Source organism: Antechinus flavipes, chromosome 3, assembly GCF_016432865.1.
Source record: "Antechinus flavipes isolate AdamAnt ecotype Samford, QLD, Australia chromosome 3, AdamAnt_v2, whole genome shotgun sequence".
Lineage (NCBI taxonomy): Eukaryota > Metazoa > Chordata > Mammalia > Dasyuromorphia > Dasyuridae > Antechinus > Antechinus flavipes.
This window is the reverse complement of record NC_067400.1, coordinates 530476698-530489513: the sequence shown is the minus strand read 5'-3', so window position 1 is coordinate 530489513 and position 12816 is coordinate 530476698. Positions and strand designations below refer to the sequence as shown.

Sequence of the window (12816 nt, the reverse complement as noted above, 5' to 3'; positions counted from 1 at the left end):
ACTTTGAAATAGTGTACTATAAGCCTATGAAGGAAATCAAAAATGCAGGCAGACAAAAATAGAGGGATTGGGAATTCTATGTAATGGTTTATAGTCATCTCCCAGAGTTCTTTTGCTGGTTCAATTCATTACTGCTCTATTGGAGCTGATTTGGTTCATCTCATTGTTGAAGAGAGCCACATCCATCAGAACTGATCATCATATAGTATTGTTGTTGAAGTATATAATGATCTCCTGGTCCTGCTCATTTCACTCAGCATTAGTTCATGAAGTCTCCGCAGGTCTTTCTGAAATCATCCTGCTGGTCATTTCTTACTGAACAATAATATTCCATAATATTCATATACCACAAGTTATTCAGCCATTCTCCAATTGATGGGCATCCACTCAATTTCCAGTTTCTGGCCACTACAAACAGGGCTGCCACAAACATTTTGGCACATACAGGTCCCTTTCCCTTCTTTAGTATCTCTTTGGGGTATGAGCCCAGTAGAAACACTGCTGGATCAAAGGGTAAGCACAGTTTGATAACTTTTTGAGCATAGTTCAAAATTGCTCTCCAGAATGGCTGGATATATTCACAATTCCACCAACAATGTATTAGTGTCCCTATTTTCCCTCAATCCCTTCCAACATTCCACATTATCTTTCCCTTTTATTCTATCCAATCTGACAGGTGTCAAACTACTTTATCTCAACTAGTCTTTACTTCCTCATCTTTGGCACGAGAAGATTCAACCAGATAATAGCCCACATTCATCTAGGATTTAACAACTTACAAAGTCCTTTTCTCATGACTTTTCTGTGCAGTGGGCAGGGGAAATAATATGGGATATAGCAAAAGTCTTAGCGTAGTAGCTTTCAGCACACTTTGTACTATACTATCCCTATTTACAGATGAGGAACCAGGTTCAGGAAGGTCAAGTAACCTGTCAATGATCCAACATCTAAAAAGTAGCAGGTGGAAGACCTCCAACTCTGTACTCTCACCACTATTTACAATGTAGCATTGAAGTCTCTTTAATTATCTTTGGTTTTTGTTTATAGCAATGGAGGAAAGGAAGCAAGAACATGTTAAGTGCCTGCTATGTGCCATTAAGCAATGTGGGAACCAAGAATTACCAAAAGACCAGACTGGTTTTTGAAGAGGCAGTGGAATTAGAGACCAAATTGCCAACATTTACTAGATTATGATGAAAGCAAGGGTGTTCTAGAAAAACTATACTAAAATCTTTGACTGCATGGATCCTCAAAGAGATGAGAATACCAGGTCAACTTATTTATCTTCTGAGAAATCTGCACACCAAACAAGAAGAAACAGTTACAATAAAACATGGAACAACTGATTGGTTTAAAATTGAAAAAGGAATATGACAAAGCTGTATATTGTCACCTTATTTATTTAACTCCTATGCAAAATATATCATATGAAATGCCATGCTAGAAGAATCAAAAGCCAGAATTAAATTGTTAGGAGAACTATCAACAATCTTAGATACACAGATAACACTCCAATGACAAAAAATAAAAAGGAATTGAGGAGCTTTTAGATAATGGTGAAAAAGGAAAATGTAAATGCTCACTTGAAGGTTAATATCAAAAAATTAAGATCTTGGCAAGTGGTCCATCGCTTCCTAGGAAATACAGAGGGGGGAGAAATGGAAGCAATGTCAGATTTTATGTTCTTAGGTTCAAAGATCATTGTAAACAGTGATTGCAAGTGTGAAATTAAGAGATATTTGCTCCTTGGAAGGAAATCTGAATAGTATACTAAACAGCAGAGACATCCTGTAGAGGGTTAGAACTCTGAAAAGGTGTAGTTAAATCTAGGTCAGCAAAGTACTTATAGTTAAGTACATACTTAGTATGGTAATGTAATGGTTGCACAGGCACATCCTGTAGTGATGTAATCATACTGAGGTATTTAAGGGAATCTCAAGAGACAGAATCTCTCTCAGCCACAGATGAAAGAGAAGATGCCAGATTTCAGACGCTATCTTTGACCAGCCATGTGGCAGTTGTCCTGTCTCCTCCACTCCTCCATTAAGACCAAGAACTCAAGTTAATCCCTAGGTCCTCCAGAGAGCTAGTCTGGACATTACAACATCCTCTTAATGACAGGGTCATTATGGTTTTTCAGTAGCAATGTATGACTGAAAAAGATGCATTATAAGGAAAGCTGAGGATCACAGAATCAATATTTCCAGTTGTAGTGCTGGACAAGACTTCTGAGAATTCTTTGGACAGTAAGAAGGTGAAATCAGTTAAAACTTTAATAAATTAATTCCAGCTATTCACTGGAAGGTCAAATACTAAAGATGAAGCTTAAATATCTGGGCCAAATTATGAGAGGATGGGATTCTTTGGAAAAGATCTTGATGTTGAGAAAGATCAAAGCAAAAGGAAAAGGGGATGGAAGAAGACAAGATGGATAGATTGTATCATAGAAACAATGAATATGAACTCGAATAAACTTCAGGAGATAGTGAAGGATAGAAAAGCTGCATACTATAATCCATGGGGGTCATGAAGAGTCATACATGACTCAACATCAACAACAACAGCCTCTATGCTAAACACTTTATAAATATTGTTCCATTTGATCCTCAAAACAACCCTTGGAGATAAGTGCTATTTCTATCTTCATTTTACAATTGAATCAGATAGATATTAAGTGGGGAAAGGGTGAGCAGCTATTTGTCAGGACATGATAGGTGTGAGTAGTTTTAGCTTTACTCATTTGGATGCTTAGGAAGCCCATAATTTTTTTTTTGGTAGCAGCTATACTCATGACATAATATTATGTTTACAAAGGGCTTTCAGCTACATAAAGGGAAGAGGCTTTATTACTACAAAACATTTTGTTTTTTAAAAAGCTAAAGTCAGTATTGTTAGGAGTTTATATGCATAGCTCTTTTAATGGTACAGCAAATAAAAATTCCTGAGTAATCTGAAGCTCCAACAAAATCACAGTGCCCATATCTAAGGAACCAGCAGGGTGAAATCTGAGGCATTATTATCATTTCCATTTTACTGATTCAATTCAATTAAATAAAAACTTACTGAGCTCTAAGTAGTATGGTAGGTGAAAATGAATGACTGAAGAAAATAAAGGTTCAATCTTCCAAGCATGTCAGTTTATTAAGCAATGCATGCCAATACATGCCAAATGCTTAACAAAACAGCACCAAACCTCCTCACCTGAAGCCTAGACCCTAAATACCAAGGAAGATAAGCCCTTATACATTAAAAACAAATGAGACCAATTAATTAAAAGAAAACAACTGAACTTTAGGTAATATGATTTCCAATTAGAAGATTAGGGATAGGGAGAATGAACAAGGAGTTTCCTGGAATCAAAAAAGATGTCCCACTCCCTGTTAAGCGTTATAAACAGAGGTACATGGAAATTATAACTGATTGATCAATGTTTTCTAATCATTTCTAATAATATGGATTGTTTGAAAAATGCAATTGGGAGAAAACTTTGTATCAGTCAGAGTTTCTGATCAGTTTAATCTGTTCATATGTTGAGTCATTTTTTAGTTATGTCTGACTCTTCATGACCCCATTTGGATTTTTTATTTTTTTTTTGGCAAAAATACTGGAATGGTTTGCTATTTTCTTCTCCAGATCATTTCACAAATGAGAAATCTGAAGCAAACAGTTAAATGACTTCCCCAGGATCACATAGCTAATAAGCGTCTAAAGCCAGATTTGAACTCAGGAAGAGGTGACTCCAGATTCAGTACTCTATCTCACCACCTAGCTGCCCAGCATAACCTATGTCTTTAGTTGGGAGTCCCTAAGCAATAGGGAGAGGTAGTCTAATTTCCCAACCACACAAGATTAATTAAGTTCAAACAGTACAATAAGGCTTTCTTCTGATTCTCACAATAAAATTTCCTCAAAAGGTAGAGATTCAACTAGACCCAGAATTGAATAGAAACTAATCTAGTTCCAAAATTGAATCATAAGATGGAACCCACAATTAAGCCCTTTCTACCCTCATCCCCTCAGTAAAAAAGGCACAACACTACATGCACCAAATTTGAAGGGCAGCATAGTGAGATGAAAAGAATCCTGGACTTGGAGATCTGGATTTATATCTTAGCTCTGACATTTTTATAGTTAAATTTTGAGCAAAGTTAACTGCATTGGTTTCCACATCTGACAAAGACATCTTCCATAATGCTTCCTTCACAGATTTGTGGTAAGGAAACTGCTTTATAAACCTTTCAAGTCCTATATAAGATTGAGTTATTGTTAGTTTTGATTTGGGAGATATAGACACCTTATTTTCCAGACTGGATATTACCATGAAATATAGATATTGGGATTTCCAGAGATTACCTCTCATAGTAAAAAGAGCCGGGGGCTGGAGCTAAGGAGACTAGGGCTCATAAGGATTTCAGATTTAGAAGTAATAATGTTCTAATTATTAAGCTTCTAATGGAGGCTTAAGGATGAATTTGTTCAATCCTTTCAATTTACTAATGAGGAAACTGAGGCTTCAGGGAGCTTAAGTAATTTGATGAAGGCCTATAGTCAAAGAAACTAGACTCAAACTGCGATCCTTTGAGTCTAAATCTAGTGGTTTTCCTACCACAGTATTGTTTCACTCAGTCTAGTCTTAATTCTGCCACTAATTACTAAACTTTACCTTGAGCAAATCTGTTGGAATCTTTACAAACTGCTAACTCTATTAGAGTTGATAGCTTATTGAGCTAATCTTACAAGAAGATGTTTTGGGGCAGAACCTGAAATAAGGTACTAAGTAGAACTAATTGATACAATGCTTGTATTTACACTTTTACTCATTGGAATTCACAAGTATGGGAGATTCACAAAGTTAACTGTGTAACTTTGTGAATTCACACCTCCCTTGAAGCTCTTAGGGCCAAAGAGCACTCTGGGAAGAAACCTATAATCCCTCTCTCTTGTATCCCACAATTCCTCTCTCTCATATATAAAAAACAGACAGAGGCTCTCGAAGACAATTCAGCTGAATTACATGGAGAGTGGAGCTGAATTTAGATTGAGAAAGGAGCGTCAAGACAAAAGCAGCTACACCCAAAGAAAGAACACTGGGAAACAAATGTGAACTATCTGCATTTTTGTTTCTCTTCCCGGGTTATTTATACCTTCTGAATCCAATTCTCCCTATGCAACAAGAGAACTGTTTGGTTCTGCAAACATATATTGTATCTAGGATATACTGCAACATATCCAACATATAAAGGACTGCTTGCCATCTAGGGGAGGGGGTGGAGGGAGGGAGGGAGGGGAAAAAAATCGGAACAGAAACGAGTGTCAATATAAAGTAATTATTAAATAAAAAAATTAAAAAAAAAAAAAAAAAGAGAAAGGAGCGTCAAGTGAGTTCAGCCAGAAGCCCTCTCTGAGTGAGGAGTTTTACTTTGGAACAATGACTGGGTTCGGAGAGGAGCACTCTGGGAGATTGAGAGCCAGAAGCCCTTTCTCAGAGGCAGGACAGATTCAACTTTGTGCTGACTTTGGAGGCTGAAGAAAGCAGAGGCAGAAGCAAAGGACAAAGCTGCAAGAGCTCTTAGAACCAAGCAAAGAGATAGGCCTCTAAGCTAACTGGGCTATATTGGAGACAATAAAAAGATCTGAACTTTTGTCACCTGGCTGCGTTTTGAGGTGATTATTATTTTCAACTGCAACTAAGGCTGCCTCCAGAAAACCTTCCTGAGAAACCTGCTCTCTTCCCCAGAGAAAACCATTATTATATTTTAAAAGAAGAAAATCACACACAAACCACTTCACCCAAAGATGTGGAGAACAATACTTACCAGCCTACCTACTTGATAAAGTTTAAACAAGGATCTAATTTGATAGCTATCAACTCTAATGAGTTAGCAGTTTGTAAAGATTCCAACAGATTTGCTCAAGGTAAAGTTTAGTAATTAGTGGCAGAATTAAGACTACACTGAGTGAAACAATACTGTGGTAGGAAAACCACTAGATTTAGACTCAAAGGATCGCAGTTTGAGTCTAGTTTCTTCTTTGACTATAGGCCTTCATCAAATTACTTAAGCTCCCTGAGCCTCAGTTTCCTCATTAGTAAATTGAAAGGATTGAATAAATTCATCCTTAAGCCTCCATTAGAAGCTTAATAATTAGAACATTATTAGTTCTAAATCTGAAATCCTTATGAGCCCTAGTCTCCTTAGCTCCAGCCCCCAGCTCTTTTTACTATGAGAGGTAATCTCTGGAAATCCCAATATCTATAACCCTGTTAGAAAGATTTCATGTAGGGATCCTCTGATAAAACAATCATAAGTTGCATTGACATTGTATATGAACTGTGAATTTTCTTTTCTCTGCAATACGATTCAAGACAATCCCAAAGGACTCATGATGAAACATGCTATTCACCTCCAGAGAATGAATTGTTGTCTGTGTCGACTGAAACATACTTTTTCATTTGTTCAAGTCTACTTGTATAAAATAATTAATATGGAAATGTTTTACATGATCACACATGTATTATCTATGTCAAAATGTTCATCAGAGAAAGGGAGTGGAGGGAAAGAGAGAGATAGAATTGGGAACTCAGTTTAAAAATTGCTTTAATATGTAATTGAAGCAAAATAAAATAACTTAAAAAAAAATAAGTAGCATTGACTTATAAAACCTAGAGAAAGCATTGGAGGATTTATAGTTTATAAAAAACTTAAGGTAACGAGATCAAAGACTGAAAGGTCTTCCATTGGACATATTTGTAGGAGCAATGGCAAATAATTGGAAAAATATTCATTTATTGGGGACTGGCTAACCAAAATGTCATGTGAACAGTATATTATTGTAATGTAAAGATTATAATGCTTTAAGATTTGCAAAACACTTTACAAATATTAACTCCTTTTAATCCTGGCAGGTAAATACACTTATACTTAATTTACATACGAGGAAATTGAAGCAGGTAGCAGTTAAATTGGCATGTCCAGGGTCACAACTAGTGATTGAGGTCAGTTTTAGTTGGGCTTCCACGTCTATTGCTGTATTCATAGGACCACTCAGCTGCCTTCAGAGAAACATGAGAAGACAAACTGATAAAGTAAAAATAGGGAAAGGATAGTTTCAGTACAATATAAATAGAACTCTCCTCAAATGAAAATACTGTGTAAATATATGACCCAAATTGTCTTTGGAAAAGATAGGAGAAAATGTATCTTAGTGCTTTCTGTATAGAGGTGGGGACTGAGAAAATGGACCATTATGTTCTGGACTGAGGTGGGATTTGTTGGTTTTATTTGAACTGATATTTTTTCCCATCACAGTATCTATCACATAGTAGCTACTTAATGTTTGTCCCACTTACCCTACTTTTTTTTTAAAAATTTTGGTTATACGGAATAACTCTGGAGAGATGTTACAAAATGAAGGGAAGTTGAGAAAAAAAATTATCAGTAACAATAACAATTTAAAGTTTTTTGCTGAAATTTAAGTACATTTAAGAATGCACTAAAGTCAGGAAACAAATGATAGAAAAGATGTAAAGGTATGCAAAAGATTTGCAAACAAACCCTTTTCAGGAAAGAAGAGGCATCCTCTTAGAGACTTTAACATCATGTTCCAAATGTGGTTAGAAAGTAGCTAAGAGATCACAAGAATGAAAAAAAGTAGTTAACTGGCCATCCATAGTGAAGACTGATCATATATAAGGACTTTCAAAGATCGATTCACAAGGTTACTGTGAATTCAAAGGCATGTAAAATATTTCAGATCTCATTAATAGCTGGAAAATGGTAATATCAATAGCTATCATATTATATGCTTAATGTTTTATCTGTATAAGTTTTATAAGAATAATTTATAAGATTTGAAGATATTCTTGATGAAAGTATTAATAGGGAATGGGCAGGCTTTTGAAAATGATATTGTACAGTCGACTACATATCACTCAAGCCACTGGTGCAGAAACTTAAGATCCCTTGGTGCTTATTGCTTGTTGACCATAAGGCCAAATGAGCCTTGGGAATAGATTAAATCATAGGCACAATTAGAATTATAATTTCTGGGGTCATCTAATTCATCCCCTCATTTTATCCATAAGTGAACTGAGGCCCAGGGAGCCTATGACTTTCCCAAAGTCACACAGGTAGCAACAAAGGCAAGATTTGAAGGTGGGTCCTCTGGTTTCAGAATCAGTGCTCTTGAAATTCCACCCCTGAAAAACAAACAAAATTTTATTTGGTAGAACAAAGTGATTCCTTTAAGAGGTCTCATGCATTTACCAAAGCAATGAAATTTCTCAAAAGATAGCAACTCCTAACTTTAATTAGGAGCCTCTGCTAAATGGACAACCTATGGAACTTATCCATTAGTATACGAAATGGTTTTGTAGGGAGAGGAGGATATGAAACCCTACGATTAGGATTTTAATATGGGTCATTTCAAGGAAAAGCAAGGGACCTTTAACAAGATCTGTCATTTCCCACAGGCAATTCAGCCGAGTTTTTCTTCCTTATACTCCAATTTAGCATCAATTCACACAGAAAACTGTAACTTCTAAAAAAAAAAAATTAAAAGCTGTACATTATTCAAAAGACAATGGAGAGGCATATGGTTATATATGAAAATTAGACAATTCTGGAGGAACTGGAATAGAAAAAAAAACCTGAGTGGAATGTGCCCTATTGTCATCAAAAAAGGTAGATTAATGCTCTTTGAAGAACTCAGAATTTTGCTGCAAAAGATGTCCAGGTATGAAGGACTGCAATTTGTATTACTAGATAGGAATAGCCACATCAATGGGATCACATTTGATAGATTGGGTGATTTGCTCAGTTATCACACAGCAAATATCTGAGGCCAAATTTGAATTTGGGTCTTTACTCCAGTTCCACTACTGTATCTACTAAAGCTAGACCTTGTTCCAATATAACACTGTGATCAAGGGCAAAGTATTTCATTTGAGTCCTTTTCTATACTTTCTACTCAGGAATATTAGGACAATGCATTATAAATGTTAAATATTTCTATTGAAACAGATTCTATGATTTTTTTTCACTGAATTTTAAAGAGACTTGGGTTGCAAACTACCCAGCCAAATATTAGAAATATAACCACCACATATTAAATATCCCTACCCAAAAGTGTTTTATTAAGGGCTGTGATAAACACAAGCACACCTAAATGGTTTCCATGGAGGACCAAGCATCATTTGAAATGTATAGCCAATTAAAATATTCATGGTTTGTGCAGAGGGAAAGCAGCCAATAGAGCATTACATTGAGCAATTGTTTTTTTGAGAAATTCAGGAAGGGAATGATTCCAATTTACTGTACAACACTTAGATTCTTGGGGTTTATAGAGAGTATCATGCCTCTAGACACTGATGTGGTTGTTCTACTCTACATTTATCCGCCCTTATAAGAAACATTTTTGAAATTGCACTCCAAGGGTGGGGATGCCATGGGACAAAGGATTCCTCTTGATTATTTTCCCAAGATAGTTTTAGGTTCAATCCTGTATAGGGATACTGTAGAGGGGATTCTTGAATTAGATAAAGCAACCAAACCAGTGCATTATCAACTTATATGATTGGAAATTAGAAGTGTTAAAGATGATCTATTCCAGCCTTGTGCATCACACTCCTACTTTGCAGATGAGGAACCAAAAGCTCAGAACAAATTTACTTAGCAAAATAGCAAAGCTAGCCCTTTCTAATTGCCTTTTCCAATTCTAAGTCTATAATTTAAGAGATGAAAGCATCAAATCCCTTTATGATAAAGCTACCATTAGCATATTTTGCTGTTCATTTTTTCCGTTGTGTCCAACTTATCTCTGGACCTGTTTTCTCATTTGTAAAATGATGGGGGATGGGAATGGAGATGACTAGAAGTTATCTATGGTCTCTTTTAACTCTAAATTCTAAGCATAATCTTATGATTTGCCTCCCTAAATTAGTTCCTCTAATTTCTTTGTTAGTCTCTTCCCAGACACCCAGGCTCAAAAAGTATGAATTATGTTCAATTGTTTTCTTCTCTAACTTATGTCTCCAAAAAACTGTCAAGTCCTATCTCTGTAATCTTTCTGCCATCTGAAGCCTATTTTACATTCCCAGTACGGTCACTCTTGTCTCTTATTTAGCCTTTTCACCAATTACCTCCCCTCTATCCTCTATATTGATGCCCAAATACTCTTTTTCATTCAATCTTGTTATTCATCTACCGAAAATGAGGTCTTCACCTGTAAAATAAAAAAGATTGAATCAAATTTTAAGTTTTTTCATTTCTACCTGTTTATAATGGGAGACTCCTTTGTTATTCCAAAGATGGCTAGGACTGATGGATTTAAGTTCCAAAGAATGTTTAGTTACAAAAAAGCCAATTTTGTCTTAACATGAGAATCAATGATTAGAGCTAAGAATGAAAATAACTTAGTAATCATTTCAGCATTGTGCAGACCATTTCTCTACGATGTAATTAACTGAATTTTACTTTTAATATTTCATGATTATATAGGGTGTTCCAGAATTCTTAGTGCAGTTTTAATCTTCTAAAACTTAAAATTGCATTAAGACTTTTGGGACTTCATCAATTTTTACCCATAATCACAACATAGCATTCTGTTGATGTCTGCTTGCATTTTGTTTGACTTTTCAGGTTTTTTTCCCTACGATCTGATTTTTCTTGTGCAACAATGGTATATGTATACATATATTGAATTTGACATATATTTTAACATATATTGGACTAACTGCCATCTAGGGGAAGGAGTGGGGGGAAAGAGGGAAAAATATGCAACAGAAAATTTTGGAAAAGTCAATGTTGAAAAATTACCCAATGCATGTTTTGTAAATAACTTTTAAAAAATGGGAAAAAATAAAGTCATCATTTTGGAGGGGTTGTGGAGAGTTGGTTATTAAAACATTTTGTCAACATACACAGAAAAAATTCTTACCCATAATAAAAGTATTATTGATGAAATTTTCATTCTGGGATGATTGTAAGCTTCTAGGTCACATATTCCCATCCAATCAAGTCAGAAAATGGGAGTTTTAACTTAAGCCTAATCATCCAAAGTCAAGCCACAATGTATTCCAGACATGACCACTTTTGAGTTACTAGTAGGTAGTTGGCAAGTCTTTCCTGAAATACAGAGTTGACAGCATATTAAACTAATATTGCTAATGCCAAGAGAATGGACTATTTTGGAGTAATGTTATCTTTCATGAGGTCTTAAATCAAGCAGATGTTGATTACTTGTAAGGGTTATTGTGGAAGAGATTCCTAGTCTGGAAGTCTTTTGAGATCCCTTTTGTTGAGATTCTGTCATCTGGAGAGATTGGTGTATAAACATTAAAAAAAAGGTAATGGTCATTATAAGCCAACATAGGTTCATTTTGAACAGTCATGCTAAACTAAGCACATTTCCTTTTATATAAATCAATAAACCATAACCACCTACTATGTAGCAAGAGCTGTATGAAATGCTGGGGATAAAAAAAGGGGAAAACATTCCGTCCTCAAGGAGATTCCAATCTAATGGGGAAATCAACATGCAAACAAATACATCAAACTACATACAGGATAAATAGGATATAATTAGCAGAGGAAAGGCAATGGATTTAAGAGGTGTTAAAAGAAGGCTTACAGTATGATAGAATTTTAGCTCGGGCAAAGTCAGGGAACATTTGAGATTTTGGGCACTGGAGGTGAAAACTTCATATGGAGTTATCTTGTTTATAGACCAGCTAGGCCAGTCACTAGATCTAAAACACTATACCTAGAATTAAGATGAGCACGGAAAAATAAGAGAGGAATCTACGTTATGAAGGACCTTAAAAGGCCAAAGGGTATTTTACATGGATCTTGGAAGCAATAGGAAGCTACTGGCTTTTAATGAGTAAGGTGTATGACATGGAAGAGACTTGCAGGAAGATCCATTAGCAAGCCATTACAATAATCCAAGCATAAAGTGACAAAAGGCCTACCCCCTAGTAGTAGTGTAAGAAGTATTTAATGTTTTAAAGGTGAAATTGTTGGTAGGCCTTGGCAACAGATTAGATATGCTTGAAGAATGAACTGTAGTAAACTTGAGGTAATGGGAAGATGCATTGCATTGTAGAGAAAGCATATATATATATATTTTTTGTGGGGGTGGAGGGTGGGGGGGTGAGGGTGTGATGACAACAAATGAGCTCTGCTTTGAATATGGTAACAGTCTTTTGGGCAGGATAAGTAGATTTGATAATCCTCAGCTTAAAGATGGTAATTAAAATTGAGGTCACTAGGTGAAATACTATAGGAGAAATGAGGGTCCAGGATCAAATCCTAGGGATCAGCTGTTACATTTGATTAATTGGTATTATTTGAATGAGGATCCAAGTAAAGGAACAGTAGGAGAACAAGGAGAGAATGGTATCCCCCAAACAAGAGAATTATTAAGGAGAGGGTAAATTATCTTCAAAAGCTGCAAAGAAGTCAATATGAAGATTGTGGTCTTTGAATTTGGCAAGGGATAGATTAGATTAGTAATTTTGCAACATTGGTAGATGGTGGAGGGAATAGATTGCCAATGTTAGAATTAATCCTTAGCTCAAATCTGGCCTCAAAACAGATTCTCAGCAAGTCACTTAATCCCATCTGCCTCAGTTTCCTGATCTATAAAGGAAGTTAGGGAAGGAAAAGGCAAGTCATTCCAATAACCTTGTGAATAAAACCTCAAATAGAATCATCAAGAGTTAGACACAACTGAGAAATAACTTTGAAAAGTGAAGTTTCAATTAAGGTCCAAAAGATATTGTAAAGGGTTAAGATAAAATGGAGGTACTTAGTCTTG

The 12816-nt window shown here is 35.6% G+C and overlaps 1 long non-coding RNA gene across 2 annotated transcripts; it reads right to left on the bottom strand.

Moving 5' to 3' along the window:
- Nucleotides 1-1382: 1382 nt before the first annotated feature.
- Nucleotides 1383-12014, bottom strand: LOC127555138 (uncharacterized). 2 transcript variants are annotated; one of them, XR_007952163.1, is made up of 3 exons: nt 10936-12014; nt 7554-10221; nt 1383-7076 (listed from the first exon to the last, which is right to left on the bottom strand). It is a non-coding gene; the product is annotated as an uncharacterized LOC127555138 (long non-coding RNA). The 2 variants fall into 2 exon arrangements; XR_007952162.1 differs by lacking the exon at nt 10936-12014 and having other exon boundaries at nt 7554-10409.
- Nucleotides 12015-12816: the final 802 nt, after the last annotated feature.